The sequence below is a fragment of the Pleurodeles waltl genome, chromosome 5 (genome assembly GCF_031143425.1).
Source record: "Pleurodeles waltl isolate 20211129_DDA chromosome 5, aPleWal1.hap1.20221129, whole genome shotgun sequence".
Classification (NCBI taxonomy): domain Eukaryota; kingdom Metazoa; phylum Chordata; class Amphibia; order Caudata; family Salamandridae; genus Pleurodeles; species Pleurodeles waltl.
Window position 1 is genome coordinate 660,813,181 of NC_090444.1, and position 23,134 is coordinate 660,836,314.

A 23,134-nucleotide genomic window follows, 5' to 3' on the forward strand; every position below is an offset into this window, starting at 1 on the left:
GAGAGAGAGATCACTTTTCCTGGGGGCCGATCGCAGCCCCCAGGGAAACCACACACGTGTTGACAAAAGTGATTGGTATATATATCTATCTATTTCTCTCTCTCTCTCTCTACATATATATATATATATATATATATATATATATATATATATATAGACATATATATATATATATATGTCTATATATATATACAAATCTATATATAGATATAGCTATATAGATAGATATATCTATCTAGATAGATAGATATGTCTATATATAGATCTATATATATATATATATATATATATATAAATCTGTATATTATTTTAATAGCTGTATGGTTTCCTTGTGGGCCATAGCGTCCACCAGGGAAGCCATACATCTATTTAAAAAAATGATGGCCCCCACAGGGGGTCGACCTGCTCATGGGCGACCCCTGTCCATTTCATAAAAAAAAAAAAAAACTATTATTTTTTTACATTTTAAACCCCTGGGGGGTGCAATCAGGCACGATTGCGCTCCCCAGGGGTAAACCTACCTTTCATTAAAAAAAATATGGCCCCGGTGGGGGGGTGGCCTGTTTGCCGAGCGGTCCGACCCCCCTAAGTGAAATCCCTGGTGTCTAGTGGGGTTTTCTGGCCCTCGATCGTGGCCAGGAAACCCGTTCAGGAAGGCCTTGTTTGAAAGGGGATAATCTCCCCTTTCAAACGAGGCCTTCCTGAACGTCGGGAAGGCCCGTTTTGGCCTGCTTTCCTGACCGGAGCAGGAAGTGGCCAAAAGGCAACATTCTAGACTGTTATCCAGCTTTTCAAGTACTGTGCCTAGCAATAGGAAAGCCTTGTGATGTTTGCAATATAAAGTGCTTTGGTGCCTAGTCTCAGCCTAGTTTAGACCTGCAGGCAGATCTAAAAGTGCATCGTGCTAATGTCCCAGTTCGCCCTGCCAGCCTTTCAAATGGATTCAAAATCTTTTGTCTCTCTTTTATCATTTCTAGTTCCAGAGTCAGCACCTCTACCATCTAGAGGTATTTTACCCCTAGACAGTTCAGTCCAGGATTAAAAGAAGCTACCCTCCCTCTCTGCATGAACGTTTTCCCCTTTCTTTGAATTTCCTTCCGAAGATTGCCCAGCGGTCATCCAGGGTGGCTTTACACAGACACAGCATATGGGCAATAGCTTCAATCCCCTGTCTGCATAGCCTGCAAATGTCCTAGCCTTGTTTTCTTCTCCATGGTGAAGCTTGCTAAAAAGCAGGCAGGACTCCCAACCTTTATTTTAAGAACCATTCTTTTATTGAGTTATTGTTAAACTCTCCTGGATTGCTCTGGGGTGTAAGCTTTGTGTTATTGTTGTGTGTTAGACACAAAGGACAGTTTTATCCTCCAAGAGTGATTGGGTTTTGGTGCTTGAATTTGTTTTTTTTTTTCATTCAACCCTCCTCAGTGGTAGATGCCATGCTGAGGAGAGGCCCAGATTAGTTATAGCTGATTTTAAATAGGCTCTTGTTTGAGCCCCCCTTTTTTTTCAAGCCAAAAATGGTGACTTAAGAAATCCTCATTTGCTGATTTAAACTTGTGGCAGCAGTTCATGAAGGCTACCTGCTGAGTCAGGGATTGCTTCACAAAGCCAAATTCCAACATAATCTGATCAGGAGACGTGTATGACAGTAGATTCAAAATGATCCTAAAATTGTTGTCATTTTATCCAGAATGGTGGTGTTCCAACCAGTCAGGGCCTCACTCCCATAGGTCAAAATAGAAGGAATTTTTACTTGGGGTACTTGTAATAGCGGGGACAACATTTGCCCCTCCAGTTTTATGAACAAGGCCACACGCCTACTGCAAGAGCATTGTCCTTCCTTTTGATGTCTTCCAATTGATTACTGAACACTCCATTGGCATTAAAATGCACTCCAAAGTTCTTGTGGTCATTGACAGCTAGCTTATCTCTGCCCAAGTGCCAAATGGGGTATTTCCTCTCAGTTTTGAGGCATGACTATTCATCTTGCTTAAAAATGGTGGTAGATCAGAGAGAAACAAATTTAAAAGGGTGTGCGCAAGCACACAACATGCTTTAGAACCTGTTTTGATTCGATGGATCTTGACAGGTAGGAGCCATTCCTCAGCTTAACCCGGATCCACATGTTATTATAAAGCAACTGTATTGACTTTAGAAGGCCAAATTCGGATGCTCCATTTTGACAGGTTGTGCCATAATTTCTCACAGTCTACCCTCGTGTAGGCAGCTTTGTAATCTATGAAGCATATATTAATTGATTGTTTATACATGATTGCAAAGTCAGTCAGCAGGGAAAGGACCACAATGTAAGTCGTTGTTTCCTGTATTCTTTGTAAAGCCTGGTTGATTCAATGGAATTATGGTGTTGTCTGTGGACCCATAACACAAATATTTTGTTGGAGTCCTGTTAAATATTTGGCCACATTGTCTTTCAAGGCCATCAAACAATAGTTTCCAGGATTACTTTTGTCACCTGTATATTGGCGAGATTATTGATCCATTCTATGAAGTCGGGATGCTACTACTACATAAAATGTAGTTGAAGAGTGGATATAATTGCTCTGCCCAAAAAATAGGCTCTTCCTTGTGGATTGCAGAGGGAACCTCATTTGAGCAGGGAACCCTTCTCATTGGCCCTTGGATTTTTGTCTTTGAACTGTCCTCGGGCTGATTAAAGGCTTTCTATTGCAGACCTCTTCAAGGCTGTAGGTTGAACTTTGGAAGATGTTATTCTATTTGCACCTCTCGGGCTGATTTCCTATGAGAGAGTCTTTGTCTTCAAATATATTATTTTGACAGTCCTCAAAGGTGTTAAGCTTCTGCATTCTTCTCTCCGGCTGATTAAACACAGGGTTCTCTTTTCTGATGCAGGTTATACCCCCACATTAAAATGGTCAATTGAAAACACTGTCCTCCAAAAAGTAGTAGAGTTCTTCCTCTTGATGTCCAACAGCAGCTTCACTAAGAAGGTGTCAATTCGATTCCTTGCCCGTTCACACTTTAGTTTTTTAAGCCTTTCTTGACTTTCCTGAGTTTGGAATGTAAAGCTAAGTCACTTCATGCTCTTTTGAGTACTCTCCGCAGTTGGTTTACTCACCTTTCAAATTACTTAATAAGAATGTTTCCCTCCCCGGCAACAGGGTGAGTACCATTGCTGCTAGTCTCCTGCCTTTAATAATTTATTATTTTAGCGTGATGTCCGGCAGATTCGCCACTAATGTCTTCCTAGCTACTTGTGGGATCTCACCCCTCCTTCTTAAATTCTTGAAATGCTTTCTTGGCATGGTTAGATAGGGCTTGCAAAGAAGCAGGCGTGCTTTTTATCTGCTTGTTGTCAATTGTGTACATGGAGATTGCTTGATTACCAAAGCTCTCATGATTCCTGACCCCAACTGACAATACTAGCTCCTTGGGGAGAAGATAGTTATCTGAACTATCTCCTAGTCTAAGTGAATGTACATGTTGCATTAAAGATAAAGTCAGCAGGGAGTAATCGATCAACTACACTCCTACCTCTGAATGGTATGAGAAAATCGGTGGCGGTCTGGGCTGAGACGGCCATTTCGCACCCAGAGGCCAAGTGCTCCAGATTTCTGAGCAATGGCAGGCCTTTCTTGTCGCTTTCCCCTTCTGCAGCATGTTCCAAAGTTGTTCTTGTGGCACCAGTATGTCAATTTGTTCCGATAAGCTCATTTACCTTTTGCTCGTATTATCAAGCTATTCAATTGGCTTTTTTATCTTCAATCCTTAATACATACATAGTGTTTAAGAGGCTGATCTGAATGTCCATTTTATTTGCTTGCTAATTCAACAAATCGACCCAATGCTAAAGAGTTTTAAGTAGGGATAGACAGTTTCCACTCTTCTTTCCATCTAATTGTTACTCTTGGCTGGGTTGAGAGTGCTAAATGATGGAACATTTTGGCATTCTCTTTAGCGTGTGTGGCCAATATCATTTCCCACTCTTGAGTGCTTAGGTGTGAGAGATTCTCTGCCTGGTCGAGCGTGTTACTGGCAAGCTCTTCGCCCCCATCTTGTGTAGGTTGCTTAGCTTGGCTGTCACTGAGATCACCCATTCAAGTCAGGCAAGTTGGGCAGTCTGCCCCACCCCTCGCCGCAAGGCTATCATTTCCGAATCTTTATTGAGGTTCCCAAGACATCCCTGCTTTGCTGTTCAATGCCCCAGTTTCTCCTAATGTTTGCATTGTGGCCTCCTCCTTCATTCGATTTATCAAATTAGACTGATCATCCATTCTCAATAAGAAATTTGGGGAATTTGAGGACGTGGCCTTGTCGGCCCCATTTGGGTCCTGCGGGCATCTGGTTGATGCTTGACTGAGGCTCACGACATGATGAATGCTCTTGGGATGGCTGGCCTAACTTTTGAATTTCAGTTGGAGAGGTCTGTCTAGCTGTCTACTCACAGCTCACAGCTCTCTATTGCTGCTTTTTCCAGTGAGAAAGGAAAGACAGTGCGAGTCATGCAGTTTGAGTAGGTCACCCTGGCATAAAAGCTGGCACTGGTGCAGGTGCTGACACAGGCACAACTCTGGCAAGGTGAGGTGGGCAAAGCAGGCTCAGGCCTGCTCAGGAAGTCAGGCACAGTCAAGAGGGCAAACATGCTACGTGGAGACTCCTCTGTGGGGCACAAGTCACACCGATCTAGCACCATCCACCTCTCACCACACAAAGAGCCTAAAACCTTACCGACACGCTGCTCTCCCGCTCCAGCTTGCTCCAGTTCCACTATGTTGGCTCCTGCTAAAGCTAAAGTGGCAAATTTGTCTCCTTGCACTTCTCGTTCTGAGCTGCTAGAATGGAGCTGGGAGGCACTAGGAGGGGCCACCCAATCATCGAGTCTGAGCTGGTCATTCCCTGGCTGAGCCACAGAACCCGCCACACTCGCTTCATTTGCGCCACTCCTGCATGCCACGCCCTTGCCTACACAATTGCTTCCTAGCTTCCGGTTCCGGAGAGATAGAATGAGGTTGCCATCTGATAACATCAAGGATTATTACCAGGGATACAGTGTAACAGCTGCACTGAGCTGTTGACCTATGGTCTTATTTTGAATGGGGGAGAGGTAGAGGCTGGTAACTATGACACAGTTAAGAGCATAAGGGCACCCCTGTATGTCCAGGTGTCTGAGAATTAATATGTTAAGAGTGACGGTCAGATTTGATCATCTTTAATGCAGCACAGCATCTAAATGTGCGGTGTTGCACGGCACAGTGGGAAAATAGAGCACTGAGCCATATATTAAGATTGGCCTGCTGCTGCTGCCTTCCCATTCTGGTGCTCTTAAAAGATGCCTTATATGACATAAGGCCTTGCAGAGGTGAGCCTGGCCTGTCTAGCATAGGAATTGCACTGGATCCATATTCTTCCAGTATAAATTCCTATGCATATACAAACACATAGTGCTCCAAACACTAGGGGGATCATTACGACCCTGGCGGTCGGAGACCGCCAGGGGTAATGTAGTGTCCGTACCGCCAACAGGCTGGGGGTACGGAGGCCCTTATTACGACCGCGGCAGTAGCGCCGCGGTCGCACCGCCGGGGCCGGCGGTTTCCCGCCGTTTTAGCCCAGGCGGTGATAATCCGCCAGGGTAGCGCTGCAAGCAGCGCTGCCCTGGGGATTATGACACCCCTACCGCCAGCCTGTTTCTGGCGGTTTGTACCGCCAGGAAGAGGCTGGTGGTAAGGGGTGTCCTAGGGCCCCTGGGGGCCCCTGCACTGCCCATGCCACTGGCATGGGCAGTGCAGGGGCCCCCTAACAGGGCCCCGGCCAGCTTTTCACTGTCTGCATAGCAGACAGTGAAAAGCGCAACGGGTGCAACTGCACCCATTGCACGGCCGCAACACTGCCGGCTCCATTAGGAGCTGGCTCCTATGTTGCGGCCTCATCCCCGCCGGCCCAGCGGGAATGTCGTAATGGGGGCCGCGGGAGTGCGGCCGCATTGGCGGCCGCACAGCGGTTACCGCTCCCGCCAATGTCGTAATGACCCCCTAGATGTATGCTGTGAACTACAGCACATATTCAATGTTTTTTTTTTTTTAAATGAAAATATTTCTTGTTGTTAGACCCTGCTTTGAAGAGGCATTATTTTTTCTTTAATGTCTGGTCTGGCTATCTTAGTAGATGAGGCTTTGGGTCTAAAACTGTGGTGTTTGTACTGTAAATCCCCCTTGTCACAAAGACCACAAAGTGCTTTTTGTGCTGAAGGAAGTGCACTTGTGACGGCACAAAGTGTTAGTACATATTGGACCAATTGTCTCAGAGAAATTAGGGAATTAATAGTGACATTATGAATTGGTATTGTTACTCTACTCTAAAAGTGTTTATTCATTGACATAAGTTGCATATACATAGCACATATCACTCAGGTTCATTGGTGCTTTGTGTATCCCTTTTGAGCCCTGTCCTCCATAGATGTTAAATAAAATGTGCTCACAGACAACAGATATGTGATTGATGCATATGCCAGCACATCCCAGAATATAAAAAGAGATATGCAGGTATGTGCACCCACCAAGGAACATGTTCCGTGACACAGTAGGGACATGTTTGGGGGAAGCAAAATTGACATAGGTGACACATTTGTTTTCAGTATACATTGCATAGATGTTGGTGTGCCTGATTTCAATTGTATCTCTGTTTACCACTGGAGTTAAAACATTGATTCAGTCAGGCTGGATGCATGTAGATATTATGAATATCTACATGAGATTAATGCCCATGCAATGAATTTAAATGGAAGACATTTTCCTAGTCACTGGTTACCCTCAAGAATCTGGTAGTGATATTGCACTCCTCAGCCTATGATAGAGACCCGAGCTAGGGTTAGAAATGGAGGCATTGGTATTTAGAGAATAGGCTGTATGAAGAGTTGCTTTTGTTACCTGGTTCTTGATTGGAAACAATGCATCAGAAATATAATTTGGTATGCGTGGAGGGCCTTGTCTTAAAGTAGGTGTGCTGTCTGCCTGGAACACCCTACAACATAAAACCCAGTTTCAGACTTCAGGACTTTTGTGGTTTTAATGGTGGTGTGCAATAATTCCACAAAAAAATGAAATTATGAACTGTGACAGTACACCCAATAGGACTAACAAATCTCATGAGAATGTATCAATTCCGCTACAACATACGACAACTGGTTGTACACAAAATGTACTACCAATCTCACCTCTACACTCCAAACATGGCAAAGGTGTAGGAAGGTCACATGTCCCCTTGGCATGTGCAATATATCATAAACATTAGATGTCACTGAGCTATAAAGTGCCAGGTTCCCTGTGTAATGCATATGTGCATATTGTTGGTAAATCATGTCAAAATATTCACACATGCATTCTCGAGTCACAATAACAGAAACACATTTAATGTTGCTGTAAGCATCCAGTAACAAAATAAATGCGTGCACCAAAATAAACATGCCCATCACAAATGCACAACACTAATGTATGCAATCTAAAAAAGAAAAAATCAACAAATGGTGCTGGTCACTGTCACAAATGAGAGTAAGTGCATGGTCCATACATTAGCAGAAATACCATTATCAGGAAATGTTAGACCTGACAGCCTTAGGGTGATCACCCCTAACTTTTTGCCTGCCTCCCTCTACTTTTTGGACACTGGTTTTGCTGGTTTTAGGACTCTGCACACTTTACCACTGCTACCCAGTGCTAAGGTGCATATGCTATCTCCTTTCAAACATGGTAACATTGGTTCACACCCAATTGTCTTATTTAATCTACTTATAAGTCCCTAGTAAAGTGCACTACATGTGCAAGGGCCTGTAGATTAAATACTACGAGTGGGCCTGCAGCACTGATTGTACCACCCACATAAGTAGTCCCTTAACCAGGCCTCAGGCCTGCCATTGCAAGGCCTGTGTGTGCAGTTTCACTGCCACTTCAACTTGGCATTTACAAGAACTTGCCAAGCCTTAAACTCCCCTTTTTCTACATATAGGTCACTCCTAAGGTATGCCCTAGGCAACCAAAGGGCAGGGCGCTGTGTAGACAAAAGGAAGGACATGTACCTGTGTAGTTTACATGTCCTGGTAGTGTAAAACTCCTAAATTCGTTTTTACACTGCTGTGAGGCCTGCTCCCTTTGTAGGCTAACATTGGGGCGCCTTCATACTTTGTTTGAGTGGTAGCTGCTGATCTGAAAGGAGTAGGAAGGTCATATTTTGTATGCCAAAATGGTGATACAAAATCCTGCTGACTGGTGGAGTTGGATTTAATATTACTATTTTAGAAATATCACTTTTAGAAAGTGAGCATTTCTCTGCACCCAAATCCTTCTGTGCCTTACAATCCACGTCTGGTTGGGTTTAGTTGACTGCTCCCTTGTGCATTCACTCAGACACACCCCAAACACAGGATTCACAGCCTCACTTGCATACATCTGCATTTTGAATGGGTCTTCTTGGGCTGGGAGGGTGGAGGGCCTGACACTTGCATGTCAAAGGACAGTAGCCTGCCCTCACACAAAGGACTGCCACACCCCTTACTGGGACCCTGGCAGACAGGATTGAACTGAAAGGGGACATTGTGCACTTCTAAGACACTCTTTGAAGTCTCACCCACTTCAAAGGCACATTTGTGTATTTAAACAGGGCCGCTGCCTCTACCAACTCAGACACTTCCTGGAGAAGAGAACCTGAACCAGAACCTGCATCCTGCCAAGAAGACCTACCTTGGTGCTCAAAGGACTCACCTGTCTGCTTTCTGTGAAGGATTGCTGCCTTGCTGTTGCCTTGCTGTCTTTTTCCTCTCTGGCTGCGGTGAAGAAGTGCTCTCTAAGGGCTTGGATAGAGCTTGCATCCTGTTCCCTGAAATCTTAGGACCAAAAAGACTTCATCTCTACAAGAAGGACTCCTTGTGCGGCGAAATTCGACGCACAACCTTCCAGAAATGAAGCACAGCCTGCACTGCAGTGGAAAATTCACTGCACACCGAACTGGAATGACGCAGCCTGACTTTGCAATGAGAAGATTGACGCAGCGCCAGTGTAGCAACCAGAAATTTGACGCACGGGCTCACCGGATCGACGCACAGCCAAGCCGGAACGACGCAGCCTAACTTTCAGAGAGGAATCGACACAGCGTCTGCCGTGCGGTAGAAAATTTGATGCAACTCCTGTGACTTCGTCCTAGCAAAGCCAGAATTCCACACATCATTCCCGAGACATCTGAAAACCCCGCAACCCGAAGAGGATCCACGACTGAGCTGCGGAAATCGACGCACAGCCGTCCCTGCATGAAAACTAAATGATGCATTGCCGTGTGCGACCCGAGAAATCGACGCACACCCCTTTGTTTCCACATATCCCCTCCTCTGCGGTTCTTTGCGGAGATTTTTCACGCAAACCAGGTTCTTTGTGCTTGAAAGAGACTTTGTTTTGCTTTTAAAAGACTTAAGACACTTTGGCCCTCATTACAACCCTGGCGGTCGCTGTGAAAGCGGCGGTAATACTGAGCTGCTGGCCTGGGATCTTGACACCCTGTCCCGAGTGGAAGGACGGGGAGGGGAGGCATAGGGAAGAGGTCAAAGCTAGCATGGAAAAGTTTTTTAGACACACTGGGACGGGAAGATGGAGAGAGTTTGGGAGTGGAGGAAGCGGGAGTGATTGTAGGAGGTGACTTTCTGCTGAGTTTTGGTGAAGGTGCATGGGCTGGATGCTGTTGTGAGGTGGATGGCTGTTGGGTGGGTGGGAGCTTGCATTTGTGTACTTTGGGAGGAGGGGTCACATACACACTGGGAGAGGACACAGGGGACATGTGCATGGTTGTGGGGGTGGTGACTGCTCGTGAGGGGTGTGTAGTGATGGGCGTGCTGGTGATGGAGGTAGTAAATGAGGATGTGGTGCATGCAGGTGTGAGTGGAGACGAGACTGGGAGGGGGTGGATGAAGAGGAGGAGGGGGACACGGTGGAGGCAGTGGATGTTGCTGTGTCTGAATGGGCATGGTGCTTGTGTGAGTGCCAGTGAGATGAGGTGTGGTGCTAATGTTTGCCTGAGCCACTTTTGTGTGTTGATTTGGGTGAATGCTGGTCTGAAGGTGTGCTTGGGATAGGTTGGGGTTGAGGGGATTGGGTCTGGGTAGAGGAAGTTGGAGGGAGAGGCTGGACACAGGGACAATGGCTGCCATCAGTGCTGAGGCCAGAGCCTGAAATGCTCTTTGTTGGGCTGCCACACCAGAATGAATGCCCTCAAGGTATGCATTTGTTTGTTGCAAATGCCTCTCGACATCCTGGATGGCATTCAGAATGGTTGACTGTCCAACAGTGAGGGATCTCAGGAGGTCAATAGCCTCCTCACTGAGGGCAGCAGGGCTGACTGGGGCAGGGCCTGAGGTGCCTGGGGCAAAGGAGATGCCCACCCTCCTGGGTGAGCAGGCACGGGAAACACGCTGAGGGGCTGCTGGGAGGGCAGTGCTGGTAGGGGGGGTGGCAGCTGTACCTGTTGTTGGGGTGGACAGAGAGGTGTCTGCCACCACCAGGGAGCTGCCATCGGAGGAGGAGTTGCTGCCACTGGTCTCCCCTCCTGTCCCCGTCATGGTGCTCCCCTTGCCCTCCGTCCCACTGGTGCCTTCACCCTCAGTGGATTCGCCCTCATAGGCCATGTGGGATTCAGCTCCTTCTGTCGCTGGTGCCTCTGCTCCTCCGCCAAATGATGCTAATGCACACAAGGACAGGGTGACAAAACAAAAAGGGGGGGAGAGACAGAGGATACACTTGGTCAATGCCAGCAACAACACTACTGTTGGCGTACACAACACACAGGGATCAGCCCTATGCACGAGGCCATGCCCAACCAGACACAATCCCATGGAGTACAATGGCTAACGCCAGCATCTGCACACCTGACACCCACAGGACCCTGCCCAGTAGTATATGCCCACTTACACCATTGGGTTTGGAGTGCTTCAGAGCCTGCACACAAGGGACCTACCCTGCCATGATCGCCCTGGCCTACGATCACCCACAGCCCACATACCCAAACCAGCTACCTCCTAAAGCGCGCAGCAAAGTCAGGAATCAGAATCTGTACTCACCCCCTTGCGGCTGCTGTGATGCCTTCAAGCACCCATCCAACTCCGGATAGCCCACCGCCGGAATGCGGAACATTAGTGGGGTAATGGTGAGACGGGCAGCCCTTCCACGTTGGGAGGCCAGCCCCAGCTCTGCCTCTGCCGTTTTCTTCGTCCAGCGGTGCAGGTCCTCCCATCTCTTGCGGCAGTGGGTGCTCTGCCTGTGATAGACCACCAGGGTCCGCACATCCTTGGCGATGGCACGGCAAACACCCTTTTTCAGGTGGGCGCTGACCTAGAGGGAAAAGACAGGAGGAAAGGTAATTACTCACCCGTCCAGCCCGGCATACTCATTGCCCCCCAGTTCCCACCCATGCCCTGGCGTACATACACTGACCACCTCTTATGCAGCACTCAGGCCAGGTCACCTCAGCACCCCCCAACCTGTGGCTTACATCAACACCACTCAAAACATGCATTGCCCACACATCATGCTCTCAGTGTACTCACCTGTTTGTCTGGAGGACCGTAGCGTGACAAGTACTGAGGTAGGACCCCATCCAACAGTTTCTCCAACTCCTCCACAGTGAAGGCAGGGGGCCTTTCCCCAGATACTCTAGCCATTGTTGCTTCCAGACTCAGGTCACAGCAGCACTTGCAGTGTATGTCCTCTCCTGTTGACGGTCAGGTAGCAAGTGAGTGAGTTGTTAGAAAATGGCGGTCACGTCTGCGGCGGTGCATACCGTCACCGCAGGCGAACATCGCCATTGGCTCCTGGAACCCATAGGGCCCAATGATAACCAATGCGAAGTTGTGTGGCGGTCATCGACCGCCTATCGCGACGGCGCACAACGCCAGCGGAATTACCTTATTTCCACTTGTCCTTCCTCACAGGTCAGGCAGCCGCCATTTCAGGGCGCACATGGAATGGCACCTAACTGCGTCACAGCAGACATTGGCTCATCAACTGACTCTTGACTTCACATACTGCTTCTGAGACCTAACTTCAGCAACAGTTGTGCATGCAATGTGGAAATATGACCTTCTGCTCACCGTTCTCCTCCATAGGCTACAACCGCTGAGGCAGATGATGAGATGGCGGCATCCTCCGGTGTACAGATCCCTGGTGGACCTGTCGACAATGGAGGACAGACACATTATCATCACATACAGACTTGATCGTGCCACAATTCAAGAGCTGTGTGCCCAATTGGAGCCAGATCTGATGTCAGCTGTCCGTCAGCCCACAAGAATCCCCCCTCTAGTGCAGGTTCTGTCAGTGCTTCATTTTCTGGCAAGTGGCTCATTTCAAACTACAGTGGCCATGGCATCAGGAATGTCTCAGCCAATGTTCTCCAACGTGTTGACCAGAGTGTTGTCTGCCCTGCTGAAACACATGCGCAGCTACATCGTTTTGCCCAGGTGGAGGATTTGGCCACAGTGAAAGCTGACTTCTATGCCCTGGGACATATCCCTAACATCATTGGTGGCATTGATGGTACACATGTGGCATTTTTTCCCCCCCGGAGAAATGACCAGGTTTACAGGAATAGAAAAAGCTATCACTCGATGAATGTGCAGATGGTGTGTTTGGCGGGCCAGTACATCTCCCATGTGAATGCCAAATATCCTGGCTCAGTGCATGACGCCTATATCTTGAGGAATATCAGCATCCCTTATGTGAAGGGCCAACTCCAGAGGCACCAGGTGTGGCTAATAGGTGAGCCCAAGGTCCCCACCCCACTATAGGAAGGTGTCTGGGTATGGGGTTGTCCTTAAGGGTTAGTGTGTGTCTAACAGTTGTCCTTCGATATGTACAGGTGACTCCGGTTACCCCAACCTCTCATGGCTACTGACCCCAGTGAGGAATCGCAGGACAAGGGCAGAGGAACGTTACAATGAGGCACATGGGCGTACAAGGAGGATTATCGAGAGAACCTTTGGCCAACTGAAGGCCAGATTCTGGTGCCTCCATCTGACTGGTGGATCCCTGTACTACTCACCCAAGAAGGTGTGCCAGATCATCATGGCATGCTGTATATTGCACAATCTGGCCTTGAGACGTCATGTGCCTTTTCTACAGGAGGATGAGCCTGGAGATGGTCTTGTGGCAGAGGTGGAGCCTGTGGATAGTGAGGAAGAGGAGGCATATGAAGAAGATGTGGACAACAGAACAAACATTATACAGCAGTACTTCCAGTGACACACAGGTAAGAGACTGTAACTCAAATTTACATTACAGTAAACTTTTGGACATTGTACATGGCATCCTCCTACCCTCTGTCTATGGACACTGACTGTTCCCTTTGGAATCACTATTTTCAGATCTGTGTACCCCATTCTGGTAACTGCTATATGTACTGCTGCCCACCAAAGGATTTGGGAGAGGTGGGTTTTTTAATTGGAAGAGGTGGATTGGGATGCGGAATGGGTGGAAAGACCGGGGTGGATTTATGTTTGGGAGGGGTGGATTGGGATGTGATTGGTGTCAGGACCAGGGCAAAAAGAAGGTCTTCCTTGGGAAAATGGGTAAGGTGGTTGGCAGGGAGTTTGGTTTGGAAGGTATAGGGAGTGTCTGTGTCTGTTGTGCATGTGCCTGTTGATTTGTATGCATGTGTGTGGGTGTGGAGGTGCTGTGTATTGTTGAGATGTCTGTGGGTGTGCAGGTGGTATGTGGGAGTGTTGATGTAATGGTCGGTGTGCTGGCTGTGGGTGTGCTGCTGGTGTGTGTGTGGGTATTGGTGTAATGTTGAGTGTGGTGTCAGCTGGTGTGCTAGCGGTGAGTGTGGATGTCTGTGTCGTGGTGGGTGTGGTGTCTGCAGGTGTGCTGGTGGTGGGTATGTATATTGGTGTTGTGGGTGGTGTGTTGACTGTGGGTATGCTTTTGGTAGTGGTGAGGTGTGTGGTGTCTGCATGTGCCTGTCTGTGTCTAGGTTTTCTGCCATTTCGGTATGAGGATGTGCTGTTTGTGGTTCTTGTAGTGGGTGTGTGAAAATGTATGAGTATATTTGGCATAGGGCTGGGTGGAGGGATTTTAGATTGGGAAAGGGATAGAAGTCTGGCCACGAGGTTGGGTTGGGTAAGAGGCTGCACTCAAAGAGGAGGCCAGACCCTGGAATGAATGCTGTAGGTCAGACAGGACACAACGAATGCCATCCAGGTGAGCTGGGTGTCACTGCTGGCCAGTCCCTGGATGGCATTCAGTAATGTGGTCTGGCCTACAATGATCATCCTTAAAAGATCAACAACCTCCTGATTGAGCGCAGCCTGGGACACAAGGGCAGAGGGGAAGGTGCCTGCCACAAAGGTGACCCCTTTTAGGGGGGCAACTGTGGCCAAAAGGGGGGAGCAAGAGAGAGGGTGGTGATAGCGGACCACAACACAAGTGTAACAGTCGCTCCAAGGTCTACCACCACTTGGGACTGGTCTTCATTGGAAGCCTCTGAAGAAGATGTAGAATCACTTGTGCCTTCCGTGCCAGTCCCCTCACCCTCCATGTAACTGGTTCCCTCAGTGTCCGTGGTGTCCACAGAACCCAAAGTGGCCAGCTTCCTCTCCTCCTACATGGCTGTTGTCACCTTCACCTTGCCCAGACAATGCTGAAAAGACAGATGCAACAGTTTGTTGAAACACAATTGGACATGAACTTTGATCACACAACGTTTGCACAAAGCCTAGAAATTCCCCATGCTAGATCCTATATCATGTATGCCTTTGTCTATTATCTACCTGTAGTCCTCTCCCTGACAAAGGGCTTTGACAGCATGAGTAAACACATATGCCTTGAGATATTCCTAACCCACTGCAGTACATAGTTAAAATATATCTACGTATCCAAAAGAGACATGTTAGCCTTAAAATGTACTTCTCAAGGTAGGATCCCACAACATCTGTGTGATGTAACCTTCCATAACAAATGTCCCTTAAGTATCACATTTCTCACCATCATTGATTTCTCATCTGGACAGAAGTAAGGACACCAAAATGTTGTATGTAGGGCACACAACTCTCTCACCAATGTGGACACATTTGTGTCTGTTGCAGTCAGTACAGTTTGGTATACATTTTCACTTTGATTCACACACACTGTCTTACATGCACATTTGTGAAGGACTAAGGCTTCATGCTAACTTGCTACTATCCACATGAACTGAATGGATATTAGCTGTACAAAGAGGTTTCAAACATGTTCCAGATAAGGAATGATGCCACTATCCACATGTTTGCCGACCTTTTGGAGCAGATGCTCATTATCATTGTGTCATAGCACCAGCTTACCAATGTCAAGTCTGATCCATCAACTGCATCATAAGTGCACAGTTTGCTATGTCACCAGTAACAGGGCCTATATGACCTACTCAATTTGGAGATGGAGCATCCCACCTGAGCCAATCATTACATGTGGTATGTTTGGTCCAACTGTACCACATGACATACAGAAAATTCATGTGCCCCTTTGTTTGCATGCAGCCAAGTGTCTGCTCAAAACAATTCTTGGCTTGTGATGAGGAATCTAGTGGTAATCTTCAGCACAAAGCAATACACCAGACACAACATCAGACACTGTCTGATTAACTTACACCTCTAGAAATCCTCATGTGTGTTGGATGTGTGTCAACCCGTATGTTGATGTTATACAACAGTGATGGAAATTAAAAAGGTGAAACAAAATAAATATCTACAGACATCAACTTTCCCCCTTGCTGCTGCTGTTGGGCCCTCAACTGCCCATCAAGCTCTGTGGAGACCACCACAAGGATGCAGACCATTAAGGGGGTCAGGGTGTGGTGCCCTCCCTTGGATCATTGAGAGGACCACTCAAGTCGGACTTCCGCAGACTTTCACGTCGAGAGTGGCAGATCCTCCCACCTCTTCCGCCAATGTAGGCTGCACAGCTTATGGACCCCGAGAGTCCGCATCTCCTTGGCGATGGCCTTCTATATTTCCCACTTTTGATGGGCATTGACATGTATAGATGATAGAAAAGAACAAGAAGAAAAGTTTTGAGTGATTTGTTTGGTCTGTAGTGCTGTGACACAATTTTGTAGCATCGCTCACATGCATTCACCAAACAGTAACTCCTTCTTTTCCTAGAACATTTAGAGGTTTCTAGGAAATACTGATTTGTAGTGTTCGTTTGAGCACCCTCAACACTATCTATCGCCTCATGTTACCAAGTCATGCCCAAAACATCATCTAGGCCAGGCCTATCAAACAGTTCCTGTTGTGAGACCCACTCGTAAATCCCCATAAACAATAATAGTGTACAATCCTTGTAGAGAACACCACTCACAGCTACATTGTCTTTAGGCCTTAACTCCTAATAATCAGAACACATGGTTTGCATCTTACACAGGGACTGAGGGCAGTATGGAAGGGCATCTACGTGTCAGCAAAAGCAGGGATTTGTGGGATGTATGAACAAGTGTGTATAGAAATTGGACATACTTGTGAGGATGATTTGAGATCATATGGAATTTGAACTTTCAGCACAGGAAATAGGTTTGCCTATATGTGGCACCATGACATATATGAAAGCACACAGAGCATCCTGTTCCACAATATGGGCTGAAATCACACTTGACAGGTGCATCAGACACATCCACTACTTTAAAACATTTCCTTTCACATCGCTCTCATTTTGATATTGGCTGCATGTTGCCACTTACTACTGGTCACTGGCATTAGGGTGGCTGCTGTTTGTATGATGAAACTGAAATTGTGAGTTACATGGACAGATATTACAGCTCCTCCTTTCTGGTGACTTTACCATTCCATACACAGACATTTCTAACAGTGGCAAACAACATTCTACCCCCATCAAAATCATTCATTTCACTATACTCCAAGCACAACATTTCACCCATGAACAAAAAGGGACAAATTATGCTGTTTCCAAAAAAGAAACAAGTTAGTCAAACATTTCCCAATCAGACATGTACCTGTTCCTCTGGGGTCCCATAGAGCTGGCTGTAGAGCTTCCTGTCAAGGAGCTCCAGCTCTTCTGTGCTGAGGACAGGGGTCCTGCCACCTGCTTTGCCCATCATCCTGGCTGCCAGAGGTTGGTAACAGCAGCAAAAAAATTAGAAGGTCTTGTTGGCTGCAGTGTTAGGAGGCAAGTGAACTTTTTTCAATATGCTGAGTACATGGCGGATGCGATCTGTGACAGAGACAGACACAACCATTGGCTTTCGTGCCTAGCTGTCACACATGTTAGCCTATAGCACGGACCAACTTGGAGAGTGCCACCTACTACGTGGTCAACTTCCACCGATGGCCATCGGGTAGCCAATATCAGGCAGCTGCTATTTTATGGTGTGAATCTGGACATCTTTAATTGTTAGTGCGCCACCAGCACTAAAATGGAAGTAGTGGATTTCTAAATGTCAGATACAAACAACACTGTTCTTGGCAAGATATGACACAATAAAATGTGAACCGTGACTGTGTTTGACATCAAGAGTGCCATGGTGTTGTGTAGGCTCTCATTAGTCTAATGAGACTACTGGATTTGGGTAGCAGAATCACTTGCACTGTGGGGGACTGAGTCTAACTCACTACAGGTGACACCTGTCAGGCTAATCCGGGTTTTGCTCCAGCTGAATAGCAGTGCCTCATCTCTACTCAAGAGCATGGATGATTGGGCAGCCGAGCACATGACACAATTGATTCCTCAGGAAAATCGTGGTCACTCAGATTGTATATGCTAGACCTGACATACCTTAGGGTGGTCACCCCTAACTTTTTGCCTGCCTCCCTCCACTTTTTGGACTCTGTTTTTGCTGGCTTTTAGACTCTGCGCACTTTACCACTGCTAACCAATGCTAAAGTGCATATGATCTCTCCCTTTAAACATGGTAACTTTGGATCATACCCAATTGGACTATTTAATATGCTTATAAGTCCCTAGTAATGTGCACTGTATGTGCCTAGGGCCTGTAGATTAAATGCTACTAGTGGGCCTGCAACACTGGTTGTGCCACCCACTCAAGTAGCCCCTTTACCTTCTCCCAGACCTGCCATGGCAAGGCCTGTGTGTGCATTTTCACTGCCACTTCGACTTGGCATTTAAAAGTACTTGCCAAGCCTAAAGCTCCCCTTTTTCTACACATAAGTCACCTCTAATGTGTGCCCTACGTAACCCCTAGAGCAGGGTGCAGTGTGGGTAAAAGGCAGGACATGTACCTGTGTAGTTTACCTGTCCTGGAAGTGTAAAACTCCTAAATTCGTTTTTACACTACTGTGAGGCCTGCTCCCTTCATAGGCTAACATTGGGGCTGCCCTCATACATTGTTGAAGTGGCAGCTGCTGATCTGAAGGGAGTACGAAGGTCATATTTAGTATGGCCAGAATGGTAATACAAAATCCTGCCGACTGGTGAAGTTGGATTTAATATTACTATTTTAGAAATGCCACTTTTAGAAAGTGAGCATTTCTCTGCACTTAAATCTTTCTGTGCCTTACAATCCACGTCTGGCTAGGTTTAGTTGACAGCTCCTTGTGCATTCACTCAGACACACCCCAAACACAGGGTACTCAGCCTCACTTGCATACATCTGCATTTTGAATGGGTCTTTCCTGGGCTGGGAGGGTGGATGGCCTGCTCTGACACAAAGGACTGCCACACCCCCTACTGGGACCCTGGCAGACAGGATTGAACTGAAAGGGGACCTGGTGCACTTCTAAACCACTCTTTGAAGTCTCCCCCACTTCAAAGGCACATTTGGGTATAAAACAGGGCCTCTGCCCTACCACCTCAGACACTTGCTGGAGAAGAAACCTGAACCAGAACCTGCATCCTGCCAAGAAGAACTGCCTGGCTGCTCAAAGGACTCACCTGTCTGCTTTCTACAAAGGACTGCTGCCTTGCTGTTGGCCTGCTGCCTTGCTGAACTCTTGTCTGGCTGCCAAAGTGCTCTCCAAGGGCTTGGATAGAGCTTGCCTCCTGTTCCCTGAAGTCTCAGACCAAAAATACTTCTTTTTTTCATTTGGACTCCTCGTGCGCTGAAAAATTTGACGCACAGCTTGCTCTGCGGTGAGAAAATCGCTGCACGCCGACGCTGCCCGACGCAACGCCTACAGGGCGACCGGAACTTCTACGCACGGCCTCGCATGGACAACGCCGCCCGACTTCCAGAGAGGAAATCAACGCGACGCCTGGCGTGAGAAAGAAAATTCAACGAACGACGCGCAGCCGGATAACAAGCCGAGGAATCCACGCACAGACCCTGGGACATCTGGTAATCCCGCGAACCATAGAAGGAGTCGGCTCGCGTGCCGGAAAACAATGTACGTCTTCCCTGAGTGAAAAATAACGACGCAAGTCTGTGTGTGAAGGGGCGAAACCGACGCACACACCATTTTTCTTCCCGCAGAACGACGCACGTCCCCCCGCGTGAAAAATAACGACGCAAGTTCGTGTGTGAAGGGGCGAAACCGACGCACACACCATTTTTCCATGCATCTCCTCCTCTGCGGCCCTCTGCGGAGATTTTCCACTCCAAACCAGGTACTTTGTGCTTGAAAGAGGCTTTGTTTGCTTTTTAAAGACTTAAGACACTTTATATCACTTTTCAGTGATATTTCTACAAACTCTTATTGCATCTTTTATTGTGTTGATCTACAAAATATCAAGATAAATATTCTATATTTTTCTAAACACTGTGTGGTGTATTTTTGTGGTGGTATATGGTGTTATTGTATGATTTATTGCACAAATACTTTACACATTGCCTTCTAAGTTAAGCCTGACTGCTCGTGCCAAGCTACCAGAGGGTGGGCACAGGATAATTTGGATTGTGTGTGACTTACCCTGACTAGAGTGAGGGTTCTTGCTTGGACAGAGGGTAACCTGACTGCCAACCAAAAACCCCATTTCTAACAGTATACATTTGTCTCAGTTACATTGGTCTCACATATACAAGGACAATTAGAGGCAGAATATATTTCAATAAAGTTTTATTGAACCAACTGCATCTGAGATAATAAAGCATGTACTTCAATAACTAGAATGATAAAGCATGACAGGATTAAAATTGTGACGAGGAGGGTAAAACATAAAAAATAATGCCACCATATTCTCACTAAAGTCGTTGAAATAATTCCTACCTAGGCTATGTTACAGCACAGCATGTTAAGCTCTAGTTCTGCCTTTCAGGTTCCCCTGGGAAGACATCATCCCAAATATGTGAGCAAGAGGCCTGTAGTCTACATACACAGCTGTAGCGAAGCGTTCAGCAATCAGCATACAGTCGTGGTCATCTGGCTGGAATCTCCCTCTAACGTACATGGGTCAAAGTAGTTTTATAATAAAACAGCTGATGTTCCAAGAAAGAATCCATACTTAAGAGTGTGTATGTTTCTATGAACACTAGAGACAAAGCGTAACCACATTTACCGGCAACCTATCTTACTGCAGCCTAGAGAGAAGCGCAGAGTGAAAGAAATGTCTTGTTTAAGAACGCAGTGCTGACCTAGGAAAAGAACAGCTAGACAGAGAGAAATAAAACAAGACAGAAAATGTGGCTACTGTTAAAATAATAAACAAAGCTGAATAAATATATCTAGGTTAAAGTGCACAGCAGCAGGCCTAGTTTGCTAAAATAATGTGTATGTATAACTAAAATTGCTACACAACAATGGAGGAAGTAATACATCCATTGCTGATATTTAGAAAAAAGAATAACAAAAATGATGTGCAAATAATACATTTAAAATGTATTATTTGCACATCATTTGTTTTAAATTTTTGCTAAATACCGTCAATATTGCACATAATTAATTAAGATAGACAATTGAAAAAAATATTTTTTAAGTTCCAGACATTTGATAACAATTTGTGTACATGTATTGCACAATGACATTCCTAATGTTACCAAGACTTAAGATTTGTGTAGATGTACAAAGTATAAAGTGACCACTTCAACTGATATTTCCTTTTACATACATGCAGACCTTTGAAACTAGGCATGGGTAAGAGAAAATTGCGTCAGGTGTTCTGCCCCTTTCCAGACCTTGCCACCATGGAGGAAAGAGATGTAATAAAATGTTTCGGCTAAATAGACAAACTATCCTGGATTTGTGTCAACAGTTGGAACCTGAACTCCTTCCTCACAATAGGAATACTACACCAATAACACCAATAGTGAGACCCATGGCAGTACTTCGTTCTGTGGCCACTGGCACTTTTCAATACACAGTGGCAGTATTTGGGAGCATGTCCCAATTAATTTTCAGTGGTGTGCTACAGTAAGTTGTTGCTTCCTTAATGAGACATATCAATAACTACATCCAGTTTCCACATCAACAGGATTTGGCCAGCGTGAAGGGAGAATTATATGCTTTTGGTGGCCTACTACATGTGGCTGGGACAACAGACGACTCACATATTACCTTGGTGCCACCAAACGCATGGAACAGATTTACCACAAACAGAAGAACTTCCACTCCATCAATGTGCAAACAGTCGGCTTCCCGGATTTATACATCTCAAATGTATGCCTGCTTTCCTGGGTGAACACCTGATTCATTTGTACTACGAAACATCACCAAACTCCTGCAAATCTTACAACTTGGACCGGAGAGGGCGTGTCTTGTTTGTAAGTACAATACGACTTGAGGATTTTTTGCCTGAATCCTAATTTAGGAAGGGACCATGGCTGATATGTTATTAATCTGTTGATGTGTTGCTTCCATGTGGGAGACTCATCGTATCCTAACCTACCATGGTTATCGGCACTGTTAAGGAATCCAACAACGCCAGTGGAAGTCTGCTTCAGTGAGCCCCATGAACATGGAGGGCAATGGAGTGGGCTTCTAGACTCCTGAAGGCCAGGTTTAGGTGCCTGGGCAAGACCGGTGGAGCCTTCCTCTATTCATCCTATAGGGTGTGCCAAATCACATTTGCCTGCTGCATGCTCCTCAACATCTCCCTGCAAAGCAACATCCCTATAAATACAGAGGTGTGAGACCGTGAAAACTCACTGGGTGAGGCGGTTGAATTGCCCAATGAAGATGACAGTGGTGAAGAAGAAAGAGTTGACCTACAGCAGAATATGATTGATCACTTCTTCACCGAGTGTAAGTTTACCTTTACACAATGTAGCTTCCAATGTCAGAACAACTTGTGACATAGAGAAGATATCAGTCTGCAGTGGTAATATTCTTGGAATGGTCCTTTCAGAAAAGTCCAAGGCAAAGATGTTAGTGGATCAGAGATTCCCTACATTGATTACTGTGATTATTGTCATAGATTAACTTTGCTTGTTTCAGTATGTAAGTCCTCCTAACTTCTCATTTGAGTCAAATTTAATATATAAAATCATTAAGGCCCTCATTACAACCCTGGCGGTTGGTGGAGAAGTGGTGGTCTTACCGCCAACAGGCAGGCGGTAAAATTTTTGGAATTATGACCATGGCGGTTACCGCCATGGTCATCCGCCACTTCTCCGATCCGACCGCCAGGGTGGTAATGACCGCCGGGCTGGAGACTTGGGTCTCCAGCCCGGCGGCCGTCACAATACCGCCGGCGGTATCACGACCCGGCTGACTGCCATGGATTTCATGGGGTTGGGAACCGCCATGTAATCCATGGCAGTAAGCACTATCAGTGCCAGGGAATTCCTTCCCTGGCACTTATAGGGGTCTCCCCCACCCCCACTGCCGAGTACCCCCCCACGCCCACCTAACACCCCCCCAAAGGTGGCAGGACCCCCCTCCTCACCCACACCCCCAACATTCATACACGCACCCCAACACGCACCCCCCCAACATTCATACACACACCCCAACACGCACACCCCCCCAACATTCAGACACGCACCCCAACACGCACACACCCCCAACATTACAACACCCCCCCACCCTACACGCATACAGACACACCCGATACTCATACCCGCACACATGCCAACATACATACCAACAAACACACACACAGTCATACACGCACACATACTCACAGATATACAAACAGGCAGACACACGCACATATTCAGCCACACAACACCCCCCGCATTCATACACGCACTCACACACCCCCTCAACACACTCACACGCACACCCCCATGCACGCACACAACACACAAC